The sequence below is a fragment of the Octopus bimaculoides genome, chromosome 9 (assembly GCF_046866305.1).
Source record: "Octopus bimaculoides isolate indiv1 chromosome 9, ASM4686630v1, whole genome shotgun sequence".
In the NCBI taxonomy this organism is placed as follows: domain Eukaryota; kingdom Metazoa; phylum Mollusca; class Cephalopoda; order Octopoda; family Octopodidae; genus Octopus; species Octopus bimaculoides.
In genome coordinates this window covers 2,488,168-2,500,155 of record NC_142936.1, presented here as the reverse complement: position 1 = coordinate 2,500,155, position 11,988 = coordinate 2,488,168, and the positions used below count along the sequence as shown (strand labels likewise).

The 11,988-nt window shown below is 35.2% G+C and overlaps 1 protein-coding gene across 2 annotated transcripts in view; it reads right to left on the bottom strand.

Annotated features, from left to right (window-relative positions):
- LOC106878352 (PDF receptor) overlaps positions 1 to 11,988 on the bottom strand; it is a 320,701-nt gene that overhangs the window by 18,203 nt on the left and 290,510 nt on the right. The gene's annotated exons all lie outside the window — the stretch shown is intronic.

Sequence of the window (11,988 nt, the reverse complement as noted above, 5' to 3'; positions counted from 1 at the left end):
ATTCTTTGTCCAGTTATTATTACCACTAAATATAATCATTCAAAATGTGTTGAATGTCCTTTTCTTTCTTTTGTTCATCTGCCTGTCTTTCTGTCTCTGTCTGTTTGTCTCTGTCTGTCTATCTTATCTTTCTGTCTGTCTAGCTATCTTTCTGTCTGCCTATTTATCTATCTATCTATCTATCTATCTATCTATCTATCTATCTATCTATCTATCTATCTATCTATGTGTGTGCATATATATAATATTTAAAAGCTAAACCAAGAATGGTCAGATATATTGGATTCTTTTGAATAGAAAACCTCTTAATAATATGAATAAGTGTGTATGTGTGTGTTTGTGCGTGCGTATGTGTGCGAGCGCATACATATATGTGTATATAATTTAAACTTGAAAAAATCTATTTAATACACCGTATGTTAAAATTTATATCGGATATATATTGAATTGATGTATATGATCAAAGCCATAAAGTTTCTAGGAATGAAATATTGACTTTAAGTCCGGAGAGAATGGATTGAGCATACAGTATATCAGTCTTAACTGTATAATCAAAAGAATACTTGAGAAAACCTGGTCTGTGCCATCTTATTTTCTCTCTGTCTGAACCAAAATTCTCGTTATATTCTGAGGCAAGATATATTTTAGTAGCAACGAAACCTACATAGGTTAAACACTTTCTATTTTTATTTTATCTTATTATCTTATTAACTTGTGTTATTGCTATTCCTATTGCGTTGGAGTTTATTCGATTTTGAAAACTTGACGAGTCTAAAGCTAGGTATAGACGTTTATATAATGCTATGGTGATAGATTGAGAGGTTGAAGTCAGAGACGTAAGTTAAACACTTCTTATTCAATTGTAAAAACCCTCTATTAACAGAGAATGATATCTCCACATAGGATTAATTAAAATCAGGTAGACTTTAATAGTGAAAATGAACGAAGTTTTTCCTGAAGATGCACAATGTTTGTGAATGTTTAGCCGGTAGGCTATTAGGTAACATATTCAGTCGGATGAACCGATTCTGAAGCTGATATCTCATAATGAAAATATGCCATGAATATATTAGAAATGTACGATCGTGTTTCGTTTCAATGCAGTCACTCAATTTCTAAAAAGAAGAAGCAACCAGCTCACACACACACGTCATAAAAAGATTATCGGATAATAAAGTCTGTTGGTTTTGGAAAAGATAGTGGTACTTGTATGTTCGAGCAGGAAGGATGAGAGGAGTAAAGTGTGGAAAAAAAAGAGATTGGATGAAAGGAGAGATGATGTGGGTGGTAAAAAAAGAAAGATGTTATATTAAATTTATAGAAGCATATATGCAAGTGCGATGGGGAAAGTGATGTATCTCTAAGAGTTATATATATATATATATATATATATATATATATATATATATATATATATATATATATATATTCAAATCGGTTAAGCTGTAAATACACAAAATGTAACGTAAGACGGCAATTAACAGCTGGAATTCTTTGGGTCTACAATAAATATGAAATTCTCAAGAATCAATAATTTCCCGGAAATAACATTCCCTTACGGAAAAGATTGTTTGTTTGATTCTGGAGATGAAAGAAAAGCGACATATAATATTTTTCCGCCCCAATTGGCGTCATCGACACAGCAGTTGTTCTACCTTGACTCTAGATAGACTTAAACATATACAAAAAGATTTGAAAACATTTAAGATGCATTATCTATCTATCTATCTATCTATCTATCTATCTATCTATCTATCTATCTATCTATGTTTATGTCAAATTATATATGTGTGTATAATTTAACGCTAAACCAAACAGTTCCACAAAAGATTTTCATCGAAAAAATCCTTTATTAAAATTTTTCACACAGTTCCACATACATCAGAAAATCAACTTCCCCCAAAATAAGTGTTTGCTGAAGTATGCTGAAGGTTAACAGTCCGAAACGTCGAAGTCACTGTAACCCCGCTTCCTGTAAAAGTTTAAAAATACACACCTACAGGCCTCACACACACATATACATATACATACATAATACACAAAACACACACACACACATATTATTATTATTATTCAGTTTGTGAGCGACATGGTGATCTCATATCAGGATAAACAGCGCATGACCTCGCAGGTGGGGGTTCAGTTAGAATATTCTTCAGGTCGAGTGGCCCATCCCGCTCTAAAGGTCCTTGAATAAGGATTGTTTATGTGTGTTGACTGAAACACCCATGTTTCCAAATGTGAATTATCCAAACTCCAAAGAATACCTTTCATCGATTACGTTGACCCCCGTGCTGTACCGGTACTTATTTTATTGACTCCGAAAGTATAAAAGGCAAAGTCGAACTCGGCGGAGTTTGAACTCAGAACATAAAGACGAACGAAATACCGCTAAGCATGGCGTGCTAACGATTCTGCCAAAACAAATAAAGACACGGTGCTCCTGTCCGGAACATCTTTGATCCTAGGTCTATCTGCTCAAATGAAAACTGGCACAGGGTTAAGCACCACCAACAAGAATCCTTTCTACTCTAGGGTCAAAACCTATAACAACAACTACAGCCACAATAGAACATTCCCGCTAGAATAAATGGTAAAGTCTTTTGTAAAATGCTTTTGGCCTCATTACAGATTAATGTTTGCTTTATCTCTTTCGTGTTGTGTCTTTATATTTGAAATATTTCTTTCTTTTCCTTTACTGATTTTCTCTTTTCTTTTTCTTTCTTTTCTCTACATCGTTTATTCTACCTTCTCCACTTCCCACCATTCTGCTCTTTTCTTTCGCCTGTTTCAAATCCAAATTCTATCAATTTCTTGAATGCATTTTCATTTCCTTTCTTCTTAAAACAAAAATTCCTTTATTTTTGTTTTCTTTCTTTCTTTCTTCAATCAATCTACAATTTTCTTTTTTTTTTGGTTTCATGCCTTTTTACATTTGTTTTTTTTTGTTTCTTGGTTTCTTTCTTCTTTCCTTCCCTAATTTCTGTCTCTCTTTTTTCACTTGATTTATTTTTTCATTCCTATTCTTTCCTTCCATCTTTATAACTAGGGAAGGGGTGGAGGCTATTTCCAGGTCATCGTACATGAAAGATTGTTCGAACTCCCTCACTACCATCCGATCACTATTAGGAATCCAGTTATGCCCACCACCTCCCATCCCAATGACACCTTACCAGCAAATTCAACAAGGAAACAACAACGAGGCTTTAAAAAGTACGCGATTCACCCAAACAAAAAAAAAAAAAAGAAGCCATTGTAAGCGGTTGTATCGAGTAGGATGCATGTTTCGGTGCATGTGTGTGCATGCTTGCATGTCGGTGTGTGTATGTGTGTATATGTTGTGTCTGTCTATCTGTGCGTGTATGTATGTTTGAGGCGTGTATGTATGTTTGAGGCGTGTATGTCTAAACTAGTGTGTGTGTGTGTGTGTGTGTGTGTGTAGTGAAACTTTTGTGTGTGTATATATATATTTGTGTATGTGTGTGTGTGTGTGTGTAGTGAAACTTTTGCGTGTGTATATACATATATATATATGTGTGTGTGTGTGTGTGTGTGTGTGTGTGTGTGTCTGTGAATTCTTTTGTGCCATGGTTGACAAGGAATTTTCTCAATCTTCTGTGGAAGCGTTAATGGGATAACCAGCCTGCCAGCAAGATTCAATTAGACATTTGAGATCAGTTCAAGAAATGCGATAGATACAAAATAGATAGATAGAAATATAGATATAGAGGGGCAGACAGGTAAATAGGAAGGTGGTTATATAGATAAATAGTAGACAGATAGATAGGTGAGTTCGTAGGTAGATAGATAGTAGATAGACATCGATATAGATAGATAGATAGATAGATAGATAGATAGGTAGATAGGTAGATACATTAGTAGATAAATAAATAGGTATAGAACATTGATAGAAATAGATAAAGAGAGAGAGAGAGAGAGAGAGAGAGAGAGAGATAGAGATAGAGATAGAGAGAGAGAGAGAGAGACGGGTAGAGATATTGTGAGTGAGTATGCGTATGCAGTCTTCCCTGCATGTGCGTGCTTATATATGTGTGTGCGTGTGCGTGTGTGTGTGTGTGTGTATAAAAGTCGAATTGCATCGAACGCATGAGAAAGCATTGCTCAAAGTGCTTGCTCACAGAAATCGAATGTTTATCTCGCAACTCAAATTCCAATAAACTATATATATATATATATATATATATATATATATATATATATATATATATATACATTATATATATATATATATATATACATACATGTATACAATATATGTATAACGAGAGAGAGAGAGAGAGAGATAGCCTGATAGATAGATATATTGATATCTACTCTTTCGTTGTTTTACTAGTTTCAGCCATTAGGATTGTGGCCAAACTGTCGAAACGTCTTCGGGAGTTTTAGCCAATTATACTTGTCGAATTATCAAGTGGCCGAGTAGATTTTCAATCATGTTTCTTCACACCTCATTAACAGGTAAATACGTACCACTAGCAATTAATTTAAACCGATGTCTACAGGTGTACACAAGCAGAAGCAATGGAAAGTCCACACTCGCATCAACAGGGTTATCTTGCTCCTCCTGTTTAAGATACTTTGAGCTTTCAGTCAGAAAAACGATTTCCTTTTCTTACTTTCCCAGCTCGTTTCGTATGTCACCAGATGCATTCATTTTTCTATGGCTATCATTTCCAATCACTTGTTTCTAAGTATAATTTTTACAGCCCTATGATTCACAAGACCGATTGCCCGCTTTCCATGGCGTACAAGATCCGATGCCACAACGTTTCTCTAAACGGGATGCCCGTTCCGGATCAGCAGTTTTTGAAGAGAAGGGGCAAGTTGATTGTATTGATCCTACTACATTATTTTATCGATCTCGAAAGGATGAAAAGCAAAGCTGACCTCTGCGAAATCTGAACTCCTAACGTAAGGAGCCGAACGAAATATAGCTAAGCATTTTGTCTGGAGTACTCACGATTCTACCATCTCACTGCCTTATTATTCTGCCTTTTGGTTGTGGAGTATTCGGGCGGTTCCAAGCAGTGTTGTTTTCTGTAAGTGCTCCACCCTTATTGCAGCCCCTATTTGTTCAACGTACATCTCGAGACTTTTGCTCACTGTTCCCAGATCTCTGACAATTATTGGTACTACTGCTACCTTTTTCATCGACCACAACTGCTGAACTTCCCTAGCTAACCTATCATATCTCTCGAATTTTCTTTCTATATCTATGATCCAGCATAGTTTGCTTTCTTTCTCAATTAAGACTATGTCTGGCTTCCTATTCTCTATCTCATGGTCGCACTGAATCATAAAATCCTATAGGATCTTTGCATTTCTATTTTCGACGAAGTCTTCAGGTTTGTGGTCGTACCAATTTCATGGTCAATTTCATAGGGATGTTGAAGATAAGACAGACAGAGAAAAAAAAATGGCTGTGAATTACTAAAAGTGACTTAAAATCGGAAACAGAAGTTCTAATCTGTGCTGCCCAAGAGCAAGCATTAAGAACATACTACATAAAATACAGATTAGACAACACAGCAGAGCTGGCAGAATCGTTAGTACGCCGGACAAAATGATTTACTGCATTTCGTACGTCTTTACGATCTGAGGTCAAATTCCTCCGAGGACGACTATGTATGTGTTTCATCCTCACGGGGTCTATAAAATAAGTACAAGCTGAGTCGACGTAATCGACTTCACCTCCCCTCAAATTAGTTGGCTTTATACCAGAATTAGAAAGGATTATTATTATTGTTAGTGTCTTTGCTGTTGCTATAATTTCTCCACAATTTTTTCTAACATAATTTCCCCTCCCATATTTCACCTTGGCATGCATCCATCTCTCTTTCTATCAAGCACATCTTGATGTTTTGGTTTTCTTATTGTACTCAGTCAAAATTATTTGGCAATTAATGAATATTTCTTGCACGAATCAGACTTTAACAATTCCACTGAGAACTTTCTCTTGCAAAACGTAAAAGCTACATTATTAAAGGAAACATAGAAGTAAGCGGGAATTGTTTCTAACATGACGCATGGGAGAAAATAAAAATCCTGGAAATGCATTTATGCATACACGCACAGAAACATACCAACGCACACATATAAATACATACACATATATATGTATGTATGTATGTATGTATGTACGTCTATCTATCTATGAATAGGTACATACACATATATATTTATATATATATACATTCATATATATATATGTATGTACATATATATATATATATATATATATATATATATATATATGTATGTATGTATATATATATATATATGTATGTATGTATATACATATAACAAGTTTCTAAAGAAATTCTGTCTAAATATACGAATAACAATGGAGTCTACATATGAAGGAAATAAAATTAATTGAGATATTTGTGGCCTAATTTACATTTTGTACAGATATATATATATATATATATATATATATATATATATATATATATATACACACACACACACACACACACACACACACACACATTCTATAGGCGAATAATTGTCTTTAAGTGTTTCATAAAAAAACACATGATTATATTTGGGTTAACACGTTTCTAAAGAAATTCTGTCTAAATATGCGAATAACAATGGAGTCTACATATGAAGGAGATAAAATTAATTGAGATATTTGTGGCCTATTTACATTTTGTACAGATATGTTAAGGCAGCGTAATATGTATGTGTCTGTGTGTGACTGTGTGTGTGTGTGTGTGTGTGTGTGTGTGTATGTATGTTTGTATGTATCAACATGCGAATCCGTTAATCCAGACAGGTTTTCTCTCCATTTTGTTTTTCCTTATTCGGGAGAATAGCTTACGCTCGAAACGTCAATGACTTTTTCCATTTTCCCTGGGCGCTAAACTAATACACCTAGTTAATTATTTCACCCCAACCTTTCGCTGCTCTCTGTCTCTTTTGCTTTTGCATTTTGTACAATGAACCATATGTATGTATGTATGTATGTATGTATGTATGTATGTATGTATGTATGTATGCATTATGTATGTATGTTTGTATGTATGTGCGTGTACGTATGTCATTATTCAGTTTATTTCAAGATTTCTTGCCAATAGAGAACGAACCGGTTTCTAACCTCGATCCAAGGCGACTTCATGTATGTGCAGATTTGTATGTTTTATGTATGTATTCGCATGCATATGTTTGCATATCTAGACATGCTCATATGTATGTATGTATGTATGTATGTATGTATTAGTTTAATATTGGACGACTGCTTAAGAAGTTTACTTTAAAAGCATGAAACCCCGAGTGCATCAAATGTATTAAACATACTTGGATCCAGCGAGGATATTTAATAGATTGAATTATATAAAGACTGACGCAGGCATACCTGTGTGCCTAAGAAGGTCACTCTGCAACCAAATGTTTCCGGGTTCTGTCCCACTGTACAGCAAGTATTTTCTTTTATAGCTCCTGACCAACCGATATTGTGTTGAGTGAATTTGGTAGACGGAAGCTTGGTGGAGCCCACCGAACACACACACACACACACACACACACACACACACATACACACATGTACACACACACACACACACACACACACACACACACACACACACACACACACACATATATATATATATATATATATGTATGTATATGCATATTTAGTAGAAGACAATGTATAAACTGACAAGTGACTGATAAGTAGTGTTAATAATCTTTATGGCTCCTGAATGATAAATATATATGTGTAGTTCTTGGTACAGTATTATATATGTGTGTGTGTGTTTGTGTGTGTGTGTGTGTTTGTGTGTGTGTATGTGTGTGTGCGTGCGTGTGTGTGTTTGTGCGGAGATAAATAAATTGATAGAGAGTGAAAGAGAGGCAGAGATAGATAGATAGACAGATAGAGGTAGAGAGAAAGAGAAAGAGAGTGAGAGAGGGAGAGAGAGACTGGTATATGTTATGCAGGAAGAATGGGAAGAAGATGGTCAGTAGGGGAAGAATTGATTTTTAAAGTGCTTCTATGTCTTCCTTTTCATTTAAGTGATCGAACACCTTTCTAGAATGCTTACCTAAATATAGTAATTGGAATTATAGTCTCAGGATGTATGTCAGCCGATTTATAGATTCTAAACACATGCAACTGTATTACTTTAGTTAGCTGTACGTATGTACGTATACGAGCGTATGTTGGCGCGCTGTTAAAAAGTCTACTGCCCAATCAGAAAGCTCGTGTTCGATTCCGACGCTTAGAAAATAATTTTTACTCATCCTTCGTTTAGTCCAAGTCTTGTTGGTCAGGTTAGGCTCAAGGAAACTATATGGAAACCTGTCTGATAGGTTCTTGGAAGAATCAGGTGTAAATATTGATGCCGATCCTGTTAGTATTTTTAGCATGCAATTTAGAAATCAACAGCATTGTATACATCATTTAAAATCGTTTCTATTGCTTTTGCCATTAGAACCTTTATAAAAAGATCTTCTATATCTGAGGTTGTAAAATGATATAATCACAGGTTAGTCCACAGTATACAGTGAAGAAATTATTAGTGTTCTCAAGATAAGAAGTAACTTTTTGTTGTTAATAAAGTGTATGAAATCAATCAAAAGTGGTAATATCTATGTGCGCTACCTCTGCATTCTCGTTTACCAATTCAAAGTGAAATGATTCAAAACATGAACATTTTATTTACAGCAGGTCTCTGGACGCTATATTCATTGTAATTCATACAGTGGAAGATATCGAGAAATTAAAGAGCTGGAAAACAGCTATGTACTAAAACTGAACATCCAGAACAAATAAAAAAAAGAAAAAAAAGCAACATACAGACTCTATTTCTAGACAGGAATATTCAGATATATAATAACCGTTGCCTTAGTTCCGTCTACATCAAAGGCATTAATATATTCATATAATTACATAGAGAAAGCGAGTGTCCTCACAAACACACAATGTCTGTGATGAAATATTTACTTGGAAGAATATTTAGTTTCTTCTTCACAAAACAGTGCACCAAAGAAATCTACAGAATAAACAAACATTAGCCAAGAGTGGAATCTAAGAGGAAGCCACAGAACTATGCATACGAGCATACGATACATTGTATACAGATACAATGTAATAAATAATCAAAGAATAGAGCTATCAAAGCAAAACATAGGGTGTATTACATAAATCTAATGCATATTAATTATAGAAAAACAACCGACACATTATCAAAAACCTGACGGCTGTATGTAGGCTCAGGCGTGGCTGTGTGGTAAGAAGCTTCTTTCTCAACCACATGGTCCCGAGTTCAGTCCCACTGTGTAGCACCTTGAGTAAAAAGGTTTGGTCCTCAAAGACATTCATGCTGACATGATTGCTACGTTAGGGGTCGAAGTTTCAGACTTATCAGAAGTGCAAAAGCAGGCAACTGAATTTCGGAGGGCAAGGGAGAGACTTGAGAACGATCTAGAATCTGTAGGTCCTTCAACTAACAGCACCGAAGAAAACATTGATTGTATTCACTACATGGTGACGGATTATAGGCGATTAGCCAATGCTATTAACATATACCATAAGAAAGTTGAGAATATCCTTGTCTAATGAGTGTTTCTACTAGGCAGGTGCCAGGTCTCCTGACATATGGTCAAAAGAGTACCAGGCTGATTACATCAAGGGAAAATTTGATGCTGAGACAGATTTAGTAGGTTTCTTTTAACGTTTCCTCATCCAGGATGAGTGTTGACTTCCTCACTTTGAGCCAGAAACAAAGAGACACTCACTGCAGTGGACCCCACCCACTTGCATTCAATGGCTGAGTGTGTCATTGAACTGGTTGATCACCTTCCCTATGCTTCTGACTTCGCCCCATCTGACTACCATCTGTCCCCCAACATGAAAAAAACACTTGGCTGGGAACCAGTATCGTAGTGATGGTGGTGTCACATCAGCTGTTGATGTTTTTGACTAACAAGATGAAAGCTCCTTCCCCAATGGAACCCGATCACTGCAACATCGACGAAAGAATTGTGTGGATTGCAAGTGGGACTATACTGAAAAATAAACCCCATTTGATTACATTCCATGAACGTATCTTGGCCAGCTTATTAACTTTTCAGCTGACCCTCGTAGTAGAAGACATTTGTTCAAGGTGCCGCTTTGTAGGACTGAATCAGAAACCCCGTGCATGGAAAGTGAATTTTGTTACCACACAGCCATACCTGCGCCCATTAAAAAACAACAACAAAAAACAAAAAAACTATTGGACATGTCGGGGATTTGGTCCTGAAATTGTATACATTTGTTCTGAAGTGTAATTAACTAATGTATAATTGTGACGAGATAGAAAATCAATTTTTCAAGTCGAGTGTAAAGTCGATTAATTAAACACCATTGTATAATCGGTACTTGTTGACTGCAAACGGATTAAAAGGATTAACTGATTTAATCGAACCCGAATTCAGAACATAGCAACATGATGCAATGTACTCGGATAACGGGAAGCGATTTCTTTGAAATATGAGCTGTGTTAATGTCGCCATGAATGTTATTCACGAAATACTGAAACAGCGTTTCAACCCTGTCATGTCGACAGTTTCCAATGCAAACAAAAAAGACACGATTAGAGAAACCCATATGAATTTCCCGGTATTCTTGTGTCAGTGTTATTATTTATAGGCAACATTAGAAGAGCTTCAAAGTCAAATAAAAGAATATTTTGAAAAGAGGTAGTCATATTGTTTCTATTTCCGGTATCTGAGTTAACGACATGGAAACATTGTGTCTTGATTAAACTTCAACTATGAAGTCTGCCTCTTTATCAACTGATATATATAGATAGATATATATATATATATATATATATATATGTGTGTGTGTGTGTGTGTGTGTGTGTGTGTGTATGTATATGTATATATATATATATATATGTTTGTGAGTGTATGTGTATGTATGCATGTCATGTATGTATATATATGTATATATGCATGTATATGTATATGTATGTATATATGAATATAATTTAATCTTAGCAAAATACTGTTTTCCCTCTGTAGAGGCTGTTATTTCACAGTTTGGTCATTCTCTCAGATATTTCAGTAAATTATACAAGTAGAATAAAAAATAATTCAAGAGCAGAGAATGAGTGAATGAAAGAAAACGACCGCTGTTGCTAGCCGCATAGAAATACAATTAGGACGTACAACAAAGATTTTTTTTTATTGTGCGTATGAAACAATGTAGCCGTCACAAAGATGGAAGCCATCTTGCTAAAGATAATAAACTCCAGTTATAATTTTGATTCGATAGCAAAAATATGGTCTCCAAATAATATCACGTAAAAGTAACAAAACTACGAGAAAACAAAATCAGCAAGCTATGAAATAATATAGCCGGGAATAAAATTTCGTCGAAAGAACAAAACATGGAAGTGAATCTTCAGCTACATTAGGCTACAAACGCTTGAAAAATAATGCTCATTTATTTTTTCTGCGTTTATCTTGCATGAATAACATTTCTATGATATACATTGAAACATAAGTAAAAAACATTCCCAACAAAGTAAAGCTAATATTCCACTGAACAATTCCTAAACCAGTTATAGAATTCAGGCCAAGTTATAGTTAAGTTGTTAATATTACATTTCTCCAAGATAAATGTTTGATTCACTATCATGCTAACCTGGGTTCGTTTCTATCATGTGCAGCCCCATAAAAAATATTTTTTTATAGACAGTGTGTGTGTTGGTGTGTAGAATTTAGCTGGCAGAAATTCGGTAGAAGCTCTCTCTCTCTCTCTCTCTCTCTCTCTCTCTCTCTCTCTCTCTCTCTCTCTCTCTCTCTCTCCCTCTCCCTCCCTTGACCGTTGACTGAACACTATTCAATTTTTTTTTCTCCGTGTTTTTCTCCTTGTCTCCGTATTCTTTCTGTTGAAGAGCGTAGCTCGAAACGTCAAAGACTTTCCGTATTCCCGAGCGTCATACTAATATATACTTTTGTTATTTA